Source organism: Amphiura filiformis, chromosome 6 (assembly GCF_039555335.1).
Source record: "Amphiura filiformis chromosome 6, Afil_fr2py, whole genome shotgun sequence".
NCBI lineage: Eukaryota > Metazoa > Echinodermata > Ophiuroidea > Amphilepidida > Amphiuridae > Amphiura > Amphiura filiformis.
The window spans coordinates 52,103,161-52,117,495 of NC_092633.1; positions in this window are offsets into that span (position 1 = coordinate 52,103,161).

Here is a 14,335-nt window from a genome sequence, read left to right on the forward strand (position 1 = left end):
ATGACCCCTGCTAAATGTTCCAAACATTTTCCCCTGGTCACTAGGTTTGTTGTCACCGAGTTTGAGCCCCATACGAGTTACAGATGTCCAGATAATACAATTCTAAGATTTGACCCCAGATGACCTTTGACCTGACACATGCATGATGTTCCTTGATACTTCCCTGGTCTTGAGGTTTGTTATCACCAAGTTTGAGACCATACCTCTTACAGATGTCCAGAAAATGAAATTTCCCGCAAAAGACACATCTTCGACCGTCCGTGACCCCTCCGTGACCCGTGCCATGTACTGCCATGGTCAATGACTGTTGTGACCAAGTTTGATCCATTTCGGTCAAAGCATGCCTGATCTATAGCAATGTTGATAGGAAAAAGTCGGAGGCGGAAGGAGAAGAACAAAACTGAGCACTCGAAAAGAAAACCTTAGCTAGGTAGTTAGCAAGTCCTAAGATCTAAACTCTGTAATAAGAAGTATGTGTGCAGTGGGATGTGGGTGAGGAGCATGTGGGGGTGCGTGTGCGACGGGCCCGGCTGGGTGGGTGGAAGTTGTAGATGTATGGGGTGTGGGGTGTACGTGTGACTGCTTTATAACTTTGTTTTGCAACGTATATGTTAAACGGCTCGCACGATTTCTCGTAATTGTAACCCGTGATTTTTGCCAGGTAACCCGGTGCATAGAAAGTGTACATTAACGGTCATTTATCGTTGGTGTCATACTGCAGTTACTGTCCGTTTTCCTATACACAATACACAGTGCTCTCACCATTGACGCGTGACCTCTACCAATAGTGTATGTTAGAAGTATAGGCCATTGCCTAGTTAACGTCACTGTGTGAAAAATAACCGGCCAATATTTAAAGTACTCTCCTGAAATTCTAGAAAATATAGTTTGGTAACAATGTCCTAAATTTTTAGCTAATTTAAATGGTTAGAAATATTCGCACTTTGGCGTTTTAGTGTATGTTATAGGTAATAGGACATTGCCTAGTTAACGTCACTGTGTGAAAAATAACCGGCCAATATTTAAAGTACTCTTCTGAAATTCTAGAAAATATAGTTTTGTAACATGTCGTACATTTTAGCTAATTTAGGTGTTTGGAAATATTCGCACTTTGGTGTTTTAGGAAGGATATGTAAACGACAGATAACACCAAAAATATGAAGAAATTATTTCCAAACCGTGTTACGGTCTACAACCATTATGTTCCTCATTTTCAAGAATGCTGGTTAACAATATGCACACTATTGTCTCATTTCGTAAACAAATGCTGGCACAGTATTGTTACCTTGCGTTTGCTTTATAATCGGTTACCAAACTGAAACTATAATACCAGCTCATTGCAATACCGCACAGGTAAAACAGAAACAAGTGTAGTGTAGATTTAACCAGAGAAGATCTGATGTAACATAGTTGAGCTGTTTTCAATGAGTGTTATCTTGGTTTAATAGCTGTTAATGGGGTTTAAGTCCTGCAAAGGTCGTGGTGAATTCTACTGTAGACATGACTGCATCATGTATTAAAGCCTTGTAGGCATATACCACTATGAGGAAGCATTGACGACACATGGCGTACAATGTTTGTATCATTTTCATAATTATTCGTAAAGCTCGCTACCTCCTTCCGGATATATGCCCTACGCATTTAGGTAAACAATTATACAGTAGCCCTGATATTTTTTGCTTTGAGCAAATACTCTGTCAATTTATGAATTAAGAAAATACAACGTCAATGACAACTTCACTATAGTAATTCAACATTACGTATACAGCGCTTCAGTTGATATTTTGTTTACCTTATTTCAACATAGACTGGAAATTCAATACTAGTACTTTCATTATAATAATCGTTTTGAGATTTGGGTTTACAAGCTTTGCTATAAATTATTAGTTGCTGTGTTAGCTGTGTTAGCTTGAATATTGCAAATACATTTAGTCATATGCGTTGATATATGCCTACAGAATACGAGTAGTATTATTACTATAATTGTAAAAGGAGTTTGATCAAACATGTGTAAATATGCGTTTATAACGTTCCTGACATGAGTAAATAGATATTTAATTTTATTTCAATTCAATTTATTTAGGTAGGAAGCATAAGATTCAAAAACACAGACAAGTTACTTGATGTGCCTAAGCTATAAGAAATGTTTTACATTTCACTTTACAAATTAAACATAATCAACTGTTCAACCAGCAAAAGACATACAATATTAAAAATACTGATACCATTGCCTACACATTTGGAAAAAATTGGATCAAATGAAAGCACACAATACATATTTCAAAAACTTGAAGTTATTAAACAAAAACATTGGGTCCAGCCTGACTTCCGGTAATTAAAGAAATGTTGCACGTTTATTCTTAGAGATCTGTTTAAAAAGCGTTATTTAACATCACCATCTGCTGAAGACGCTAGTCGTACTAGTGTCAAGATATCATCACAGCATCACCATCTGCTGAAGACGCTAGTCGAACTAGTGACAATATATCATCGCAGCATCACCATCTGCTGTAGAACCAATTACAATAATTGTAGGCCATTTAGGACCCTTTTGGTAAGAAATAAATATTGAAATCTCACAATTCACAATTCAACATACGTGAACTATGATAACTGGTGTAAATTGACAATGTTATTGATTATCATATGTTTTGTTGGGCAGTCAAGTTAGCTCAATCGATAAGGCGTTCGACTGTGGTACGAGAGGTTACGGGTTCGAACCCTGGCGGTGCCTAGTACGCTCACGTGAAAAAAATTGAGTTAGCTTGAAATTCCCTGGACAAGGAACTCACTGCTAATTTGTCTCGTTGTAACCCGTACGAAACTCGGGGAGCTGATCCTGGTTGCGATGGTTATTTGTGGAATGTCTAGGGTGTGCGCTCTTGAAGCAGCAAAGTCCCTGATTTGTTGTTTAATGGTTTGTGGAATGATGTGGGGCCGCGTGGTCAGCGACAACCTGTAAAGTGTGCTGAGGCTTGTGGATCAACGCACTATAAATCACTGCGCTTTTTTTTTTTTTTTTTTTTCATCCCTCCAAGAGCATGAAACAAAAAAGGATAATCCAATAAGAGCTGAGCAGATTTCCTTCCATGGACACTGAATACAAGGCAATAGAATTTTGCTGCAACTTTCAAATCTTGGGTTACCTTCATTTAAAGGGGCATTTCGTGATCCACAGCCTCATCCCCCACTTTTCACAAAAAAGTTGAGATTTTACACCACTGCATACCTCTGGCTACATATTGTTTATGTACCAAATATTTCTTGCAGATTAATTCGTTTAGCAAAAATATCGCCAAATTTGAATTTCGTTCTGGTGCACCAGAACGAAATTACAACACATTGTCTATGGAGCAGTGTAATACACATAATCATGCATAACTCGCAAACGCAAAATCGGAATCAACTGAAATTTTGGAAATAAGCTTTTTCGTGGATATCTACTGAAAAATGTCATAAAAGAGGATGCTAGGATCACGAAATACTCCTTTAAGGTGGTACTACACCCCTTGATAAATTTGTGACTATGTTTGCATTTTCCTCAACAAAATAATGACACACTGGTAACAAATGTTATATATATTATAGGGGCAAGGAATCCAGTTACTACACTAGAATTTCAGTGACTCAAGACAAGCGGTACGTTATTTATATGATAAGAAAAGAGGTACCGCTAAAATGTACCTCATTTTTTAACATATATAATGAGCCACTTGTCTTGAATCACTGAATTTTAGTTAAGTAATTTGATTTCTTGCCCCTATAATATACATAACTTTTGTTACCAGTGTGCAATTATTTTTTGAGAAAAATGCAAAATTTAATAGTCACAAATTTTATCAGGGGGTGTAGTACCACTTTAAATGTACGCTGCGACATCAATTTTGGACTATTGCAACATATGAGGTGACAGAATGCGCAAAAATAAATTATGCTTTTCATGCATATCCCACATTTGGCATACGATCAACCGTTTTGGAATAATGGTCATTCATCCAAGGGGGTAATTAATTTTTGGTAGATGTTTATATTATATACTAATAAAGGGTTCAAAAGAAATAACTCCCCCCTAAAATTCCAAAAACATTTCTTAGCATAACTTGACATACATTTGGTTGATTTGACAAATTTAAAAACCTGTGAATAGAGGAATCTTTTTGCTACCCTCCCAGTTTTCTTCATTTTTGTAAATCATTTTTGTTGGTCAAAAATTATCCCATTTTTCAAAAATGGTGCTTTTAGAAAAAGTTGCACTTTTCAACATCCTATACTTGCAATGTACAAAAACGGCGATATCAACGTGATCAATGTTTTGATTGATTTAATTGTTAGTTTATTTTCTTAAATTTTATGTATCCGATTACTCAGTCACCCATGCAATCATCTTTCAGTATAAAACAATGATTCATTGACATGAATTTTGACATGAATGGGGTTTTCAGTTGGTGTTTCAAAAATGGTAAAATCACTACAGGAGTAGAAATAAGGTTTGTAGTGTGATGCTTATTTCTTTCATTGGCTAGAAGAGATGAAAAATTTACTTGCAAATGGTAGACTGAAACAGTTGCAAAGATCTATAGCAACGGCTCTCTTGAATAAAGGCGTACATGACAAAGAAGAATTGGCCAACGAGATTGGAGCTTGGAAGTCAGCATCCAGCCAATTAACTGCATGCAGCCAGTCTGTTGTGGCCACATCACGAGTGTTACACCTTTATCCAAGAAAGCCATCATTTTAAATCAAAATGCAAGATGCTTCAACAGACCCAATACAGGTAAATGTTTACCCTTTTGGTCAAATGTATGCGTGGGAACTCATTCCTAGTGATTTTATCATTTTGAAACAACTGCTGATTAAAAACTTCAAAGAAAATCTCATTTTACGTCAAAATTAAGTTCAAAATATCTTTGTTTTGCACTGAATGATGGTTGCACGGGTGCCTGAAGGATCAGAGACAGAAATGTGAAGGAAAAAACCAAGAATTAAATCAACCTTAACATTTAATATCGAGAACGTTTTGCACATTATGTGGTAAAGTGCAACTTTTTCTGAAAGCATCATTTTTGGAAAATTTGATTATTTTTGACCAAAAATATTGTTTTTGCAGATAAAACCACTTTGGGAGGGTTGCAAAACGATTCCTCTATTTACAGCTTTTTGAATTTTTCAAATCAACAAAATGTATGTCAAGTTATGCAAAGAAATGTTTTGTAATTTTAGAGGGGGAGTTATTTCTTTTGAACCCTGTATATCATAATATTGAATGTTCAGAGAGTAACTGATCAAATTAAGCAAATTGCTATCTAATTTTTACGAGCAGCGGTCACATTTAAGTTTAGCTGATGTGTCAGCTTTTTAGAAAATGTTTCTAATATTGAAAAAGTGTTCTTAAATTGTGTCTTTGTTAAAAGGTTATGATCAGTAGCGTAGACAGGAGGGGGCAGGGGCAGAGTGTTCCTTGATAAAAAAAAATGAAACAGGAAAGTGGCCTTCCGACAAAAATTGAAAAAAAAAAAACGGGAAAGGAAAAGGAACCACAAGAAGCCCGTTTTCCAAATTCACCCCGACCGATTTTTTTTTTTTTTTGATCAAGCTCAAACTGACGAATAATCTTTTGATTTTTCAAGATTAACTCCTGATCCAATTCTCGTAATGCCAACACCACCGATAAATGAATTTGGATTGGATGAAAAGGGGACGCCAGTTTGCATGATTAACTGTGGCGACTTGTGTGAAAGAATCTCATTAAAATGCATGTAAAGTCACAATCAGTGATTTGTTTAACAAGGCTATACCCTACAATTGATCAATTTTGGCATTTTTATTTTGGAACGAACTAATGTGATAATAAAATGTGCAAATGGCAAACGCTAATGGAATCGGGCTACTGCATCAAAAGTTTACACTCCCTCTGTGGAAGATTTAGCTAAAGGCCGTGTGTCCTGAGCTCGCCACCCTTAGCGTTACATGACAAATATTATGAATTTTTACACCAACCGGGTTTCTAATTAGATTATCTCGACACTCATTATACAGGGTGACCTGCAAGTTATACAGGGTGGAATAAAAAAGATTTTGATAAAAAATGGGTCACTCAATGCATTGCTTATTACCAACTTACAGTAACAAACTGAAAGTAAACAACATTCATTTGGTTAAAGGATATGGAGAGCCAACTGACTTTGGAAGAAACCAAAATCACAGCTGTTTGGTAATCTAGGAATATAGGGTGTCCCAAAGTATGTTAGATTTTTTTACAATTCAACATATTTTGAACCTAAACATTTTCCCCTAACCGATACAGAAAAAATATGTCCATATTTAGATTCCTCGTCAAATATCCCTTCAGAAAATCTATACTTTGACTATGATATGATAAGTAATTAAAATTTTACAGTAACTTTTAGATTTTGAAGACATCTGCAATACTTACTACAGTGTTTAATATGACAACGGGTAGTTATGTATGGAAAAGTTTGTATTTTCTAGACTAAACCAATCATAAATTATTAAAAACAATTAGTAGAATTGTTTAGCTGTAAGGCCATGAGTGTTTTAGATGCTAAATAGAGTCCAAATCCAATTTACAGCCTTTACAGAAGCAGATTACGCACTAAGAATACCAATCCATAGAGTTTGTGTGTACCACATCCCCCACCACCGCCACCCTGCCCATTCTGAATTCTATGAAGCACAGTGTCAGTATTAAAAAAGCTTAAGTATTTCTTTTTACAGGGTTGAAAGTGCATTTTATTTAGCAATAAAATGAGACCACAAACATGACAATACCTTCTTGCTTGACAGAGATATCATCATTTGTTTTGAGTCGACTTTGGCAAAATGTAACGTCGCCACCTTTTTTTGGTGGCGAGCTCAATTAAGACACACGACCTAAAGTCGTCTACATAGGGTGTATAGATTTTAAATAGAATAGACAATTGGGTAATTTTCATATAGCGTAATTATGCGAGAAGTCGACGCTTACAACATGAGTTATGTGCAAAATTAATGAAAAAACATCAGGTATTGTGATCAAATTGGCATAATTTTGTGAATTGTGTTCAAAGGAGAAGCCAACCAGGAGGTGCATTAGTGATATTTTTAACAAATGTGCTTATTCCATTTAAAATCCACACTACTCCTGTGGAAGAATTTGGGGAAGAATTTGGAAATATCTTCCACTGAGGGAGTATGAATTTCAAATGGAATAAGCACATTTGGCATTTCCATTTGAATTTCATACACCTTCTGAGAAAGATTCAACGTGAATCTTCCACTGAGGGAGAATGAGAGCCCCTGCTAATGTGTTAATTCCATTTGAAATTCATACTCCCCCTGTGGAAGATATTTCCCAAATCTGCCACAGGGATAGTGTGGATTTTAAATGGAATAGCCCAATATATGAGCAGACGACGCTTACAGTATGAGTTACTTGCAGAATCAATGAAAACAAAAATATTGAGGCATAATCAAATTGGCATAATTAATACTTGTGAATTATGCTCAAGGTTTAAATGGAATAGCCCAATATACGAGCAGACGACAGTATGAGTTATTTGCAGAATCAATGAAAACAAAAATATTGAGGCATTATGATCAAATTGGCATAATTCATATTTGTGAATTATGCTCAAGGTTGCCAAAAAAGCTAGGTGCCACGGTGCCTTGATGATAATTTTAACAAATGAAGTTATTACCCAGAATATTATATAATATGTCATTATTTAATGGTAGATGTATCAGATCACAAATTTATAATCTATTTTGATACGTCATCAAGACCCAGACTCGGCAATGTGATGTATATACATAAAATAAGTAATTGTGATCTGGTTATATTTTGTACATACTTGGTCTAGTTGGAGAGCACCGACATTGCAAGCACACTTCCCTGCACTATCATGTTAATTGCATAAGGATTCAAAAGCGTCCTTATAACACGCACCTAAATTAGACATGTGCAAATACAATTAGGCATGCATAGGCAACAAATCTGAACGAGTACTTTCTTCTGGTGTATAGTCTGGTCGGGTTAACTAAACAGACATTAACTTTGCCATATGAATCAAGATGAGATTCCTTGTGTTTAATATTGCCCAACCACAAATCCCTAAAGCAGCGCCATGGAGGTACTAACCAATATTAACAATGCCCTTTGATATATAGAGTAATAGTAAGGGGCTGTGCAATAATTATGAGCCCCGGGGGGGGGGGTAAAATTTCCAAACGGCTGGCCAAAAATCGCTTGCACCCCCCCCCTATCGGCCCCCCTTGCACATGCCAAATTTTTGGGATCCCAATTTCCAAACCTTAAATGGTCTATATACGAGCGCAGCGAGCAGGAATATTTGCATATTTACGCGTAGTTTCCGTATCGTTTTCGTAAGCCATTTTATCGCGTTTCGCCAAAAATTTCTTGCCCCCCCCCCCCAATTTTACCCTCCCCCTAGGGCTCATAATTATTGCACAGCCCCTAATATGTGGAGAACATTTTTATTTACCACATCTACCAGAGATTACTCTTACTGTAAAACTGACCATGAGGAGCAATTTATCAATTCGTGAGCAACTTGTGGTTTCTGTTCACTTACATTCATTTTTTTATATTCTAGTATATTATTGTTGCGCTATATTTACAAAGTTGTCATTTTGAATAGAAGGGATATAACGCCGCTGGGGACAGTTTCCCAGCATACTCCAGCTTGCATTAAAACAGAATCGGTAAAACATGAACTCAACTGCTCAAATGTACAGCAATGGAAGATTGGGGGGGGGGGGGGTTATTTGCTTGTCCAGCCAGGACAGGTTTGTCTTAAGATATCATATGAACAAAGATTACTATTACTCATGCATTGAACATTCACCCGAGTCATTTGTCGTTGGAAAATGTTTATTTTTTATCAACAATGTGTAATTTCGTTCTGATATTTTATCTGCGAAATAAGGCGGCTTAATTTGGAGTCATAATTCATTCATTGATCCTTAATCAGATACCACCTGCACATTCAAGACATTACGTCATTTAATGGTGCATTATGGGACGACTTTTAATAATAAATTATGTGTTTGATTTATCGTTCAGGTGCTTTTTCCACAATTTCTATTTGGTAACACGAGTCATGTTATCATGTCTGTTGTTACCTAGCTGGGGGGTTTACACCCCCCAGCTAGGTATTGTAATCGTTCGGGTTCTTCCGCTGGCAACAAACCACTGTAATCTGCCCGTTTTCTTCTGCTGGCACCAAAGTGAAAATGCACATGTTTTTTTTTTGTTACCCTTTGAGTATGAAACCCTGACTTGATGCTATGTAAGAATTATTTGACTAGTGAAGATATGGTTTGGTCTTTTGAATCATTGTTTTCTAAAGGAATGAATGTGTTTGTTAGTTTGTTACTGTAATTTGTTATTTAACCTAAGGCACTTAATTAGTTGAAAAGGTAATTAATGACCTGTTGTTTCTGCAAGCCCAGGGAATATATGTGTGGGAGGATTGATGGCTAATATGATTTTGGATGTAGTTAGTTGGAATTGAAAGGTTGTTGCAGAAAACTTGGATAATAGTGACAGTAGTTTGTGTAGGAAGCAATAGTTGAAATAATGGCATATGGGCACATGAACAAAGTGAATAACTTTAGGTGATTGCAAAGCCAAAGGTTTTCTTTAAGGTTGAATGTCAATGCAGTGGAAATAAGCAGTAATGGCATATTTATATAGGTTTTTTAATAGAAATTTGATTTTGATATGAACCATGCAGGTGTGTTAAAGGCACTCCTTAACAGTAATTGTAGTATAAATTTATGGGTTTAATATTATGTTTACTATTAAAAGTACTAGTATTAGGCTCTGGCTTATCTTTTGATTTTGATTTTGCACCCGTATTTTACAGACTTTGGTGGTATGTTTGGAAACAGGGGATTAATGAGCCAGGCTTTAAAATGTTTAGCATTTATTTCTGTATGGTTATATGTCCGACCTCTTTCTTTGTATTAATGAAAGTGTTCTCTGGCCTCTTTCTTTGTAATGAATGTGTTTTTGGCTTGATTAGTAATTCCAATGTTAGTACTGGTATATGAAACTATCAGATGTGTTTCCTTTGCAGTAGGAACTTTAATTCTTTCAGTGCCATTATCATGGCAGTTAATATCAAACTCTAGCTAGCATTTGTTTACAGGCTCTATGTTTTGCTTAAGTAAATGATTGTTGGGGATTTTCTTGTCTTCTGATGTTAGGGTTTTTTGTTTTATACTTATATCTTAGAGTATGTATCTTATTTTGTTTGATTAAAAACATCTTGCATTAATATATATTTGAATCCCAGTTAACTAATTTGTGTGGTTTAAAACATTAACAATTGGTGTTCTTGTATTTTACAGGGAAATTAAACATGGTTTAAGATTATGCGCAACACAAAAATAGCTTGCAAAATGGAATAGACCTACATGAATGCGGGATATGAATTCATTTGTTTTCCCTACCTTTTTTTTTGTTTATGAAGTTGGGGAAAATAGTATAAAAGCCTTTAAAAGTCTAGTAATTGGTAACTGTAAAAGAAGTGCAGGTACCCTTCATGATACCACTGGGTATTATACTGTGCGTGGCGGCAGCACTATTGTGGTGCCACATTACATTTGATGTAGTATATATGTCATGGACTGTAACATTTGAGCTGTTTTAGGGGTCAATTGGTCATGGTATACAAGTAATATTGTAAATAATTTTATTGCACAACCTTATGCCCTACAACAAGTTAAAACTGCATTTCTAAAAGGTTTCAGTGTTAGATGAATTGGTTAGTGCATCGTGGTATGATAAAATTCCTTCTATAATCTGTGGATAAATGTTTATAATCTGTGAGTTAATGGTACCAGTACATTTTATTGTTATCATGGTTATCACCCATTTGCTGTTTTCTGTAATCATGGTGATCTTGAATGAGAAATACTAGCTAGTACTAACAAGGTAAGACTGATCATAGTTTAATTAATTTAATTCTATAGTGATAGTTACAGGACTATTCATGGGTATTGGAATAATTCTGGTAGACCCTGCGCACAAGTATAACCCTAACCCTAAGCAACCCCAATTATAACCCTAACCCTAATCCTCACCGTTTATAAACCTAACCCTAATCCTAACCCTAATTTAAATTTAAATTATAAAGGGCTGTCATTTTTCTTTGGAAGGGGTCATGAATATACTGGGGAGTGGGGGTCATAGAAGTTTTAGACCAATTATAGGGGGTTATAATTTTTCAACACCCAAAATAGGGGGTTAGAATTATTAAGGGCTGGTGACTCAAACTTTTCGCGCGCTGTGCATGTATTCTTGCACACAATCTTTCATTATATAATGCAGATATTTTGCGCATATAGCGCGCCTTCCTTACACACACAATTAAATTTTAACGCACTCCACACACTTTCTTTGCTCTAAAGTTTTGATGCGCTCCTCGCCTTTGTTCCGGCAATGAATAATTTGTCTTGAGTCTGTGTAGGTGGAAGTGGGTGGGGGGGTCATAAAATTTTCGACCCAACATAGGGGGGGTCTAAAAATATTGTGCCCGCAATAGGAGGGTCATAAAAATTTTTTACTCCGGTCACCGACCCCCCCCACCCGACGAAGAAAATGACATCCCCCTAACCAAACCCTAAAACACAGGGTGCACAGGGTAAACCAGAATTATACCTGGGTAATAATAATAATTCCTATTCATGTTTTAGTCCAAGACACAATCCCAGCAAACACAAAATGTTTTCGACATCATTCGCAAAAGGTTATAAAAGGTTGTCAGAAAACGTTTAAATGTCGGGTTATATAAAGGGTATATTTTAAAGTTATAAAACGTTTTCATAACCTTAAAAAACATTTTATGATATTCTACTGTTCAGCAAACAAAAATGTTTTACAAAAAACATTTAAATGTCGGGTTATATAAAGGGTATAAAAACATTTTAATAACATTCCACAAACATTCTTGAAAACTTGATACAAACATTCTAAACAGAATGTTATTTTGGGGTTGAAAAAATATTTTGCGAAAAATGTTTGACCAAAATATTTTCAAAAACGTTTTAAAAACATTTTCATGACCTTTATATAACCCGACATTTAAATGTTATTGAAAGGTTTTGAAAAAACCATTTGAAGAACATTTTTGTGTTTCCTGGGTTCAAATATTTTAACATAATGTTATTTTAGTATTGACACAATATTTGGCAAAAATGTTTGCAAAAATAGTTTACAATAACATTTTTTGAAAACATTTAAAAATATTGTTGTAGTGTGTTTTCATACAAAACGTTTTAAAACGTTATCATGACCTTTACATAAAATTTTTCGACCCAACATAGGGGGTCTAAAAAAGATTGTGCCCGCAATAGGAGGGTCATAAAAATTTTACTCCGGTCACCGACCCCCCCCCACCGACGAAGAAAATGACATCCCCCTAACCAAACCCTAAAACACAGGATGCACAGGGTAAACCAGAATTATACCTGGGTAATAATAATAATTCCTATTCATGTTTTAGTCCAAGACACAATCCCAGCAAACACAAAATGTTTTCGACATCATTCGCAAAAGGTTGTCAGAAAACGTTTAAATGTCGTGTTATATAAAGGGTATATTAAGGTTATAAAACGTTTTCATAACCTTAAAAAACATTTTATGATAGGGGAGAGCGGGGAGTGTTCGCCCTAGGGGTAGGTTCGCCCACCCCTTGTTTCTCAGCACTACGGCTATCGGGGAATTTGGTGATGGCAAAAGTAGGTGACATAGGTCATTATAAACTTCTCATATTAGCTACGCGACATATAGGGATGTGTTCATCGAACTGCAGCCAAAAAAAAAAATTACACCAAAACGTAATTTTTTCTTGCATTAATAATGTTGTATTATCATTGATACATAAATACAGATGGTTTTAATGGATATCTGTATTGGGAACATATGGGATTTGTCAAAGATTTAATGCAGTTATAAATTCCTTATTCGATTTGTATTTTGCATACCCTGAAGAAAATACAAAAATGTGCACAAGGGGCTAGTTCGCCCTTTTGAAGATGGGGCATGTTCGCCCTGTATCTTCCCCGGGCGGACTTACCCCAAACTGGAGGGCGGACCTGCCCCATCAGCGTATTATGCAAAATATTTATAATTATACCATTAAACAAGGTAAAACTAATGAAAAGCATGTTTTTTAAAGTTATGTGGTATCAGTATTACTCATACCACCGTTTATGTCCTAATCCATAATCTCCCCGAAGTTGTAAACATGATACGTTTACACTCACTTTGGACCCCTACATTTTACCCTGACCCGATACCTGCAACAAATTTAGTGATTCCCCAGAAGAGAATGAAATTCCTGTATACTCTTGCTAAATGTTTGCACTTAATATGTTATTGTTATGCTATGTTTAAACCTTTTTTGTGATTAGGGTGAACTTACCCCACCTTATGGGCGAACCTGCCCCAATATGGGGCAAGTTCGCCACTTTGCAAAACTTTTTTGTTTGCTCTATCCTGTTGCTATTGTAAGGACTATAGTTCTGGGATTGTGGCTGTATATAGCTAAGACATAGGGCTTTCACATGGGCTAATCAGGTCATCCCTAACCTTAAAATTGACATCGCTAGGCTGGTCAGAAAAATATAGGGCGAACACTCCCCGCTCTCCCCTATTCTACTGTTCAGCAAACAAAAATGTTTTACAAAAAACATTTAAATGTCGGGTTATATAAAGGGTATAAAAACATTTTAATAACATTCCAAAAACATTCTTGAAAACTTGATACAAACATTCTAAACAGAATGTTATTTTGGGGTTGAAAAATATTTTGCGAAAATGTTTGCCCAAAATATTTTCAAAAACGTTTTAAAAACATTTTCATGACCTTTATATAACCCGACATTTAAATGTTATTGAAAGGTTTTGAAAAAAACATTTGAAGAACATTTTTGTGTTTCCTGGGTTCAAATATTTTAACATAATGTTATTTTAGTATTGACACAATATTTGGCAAAAATGTTTGCAAAAATAGTTTACAATAACATTTTTTGAAAACATTTAAAAATATTGTTGTAGTGTGTTTTCATACAAAACGTTTTAAAACGTTATGGGGGTCTAAAAAAAGATTGTGCCCGCAATAGGAGGGTCATAAAAATTTTTACTCCGGTCACCGACCCCCCCCACCCGACGAAGAAAATGACACCCCCCTAACCAAACCCTAAAACACAGGATGCACAGGGTAAACCAGAATTATACCTGGGTAATAATAATAATTCCTATTCATGTTTTAGTCCAAGACACAATCCCAGCAAACACAAAATGTTT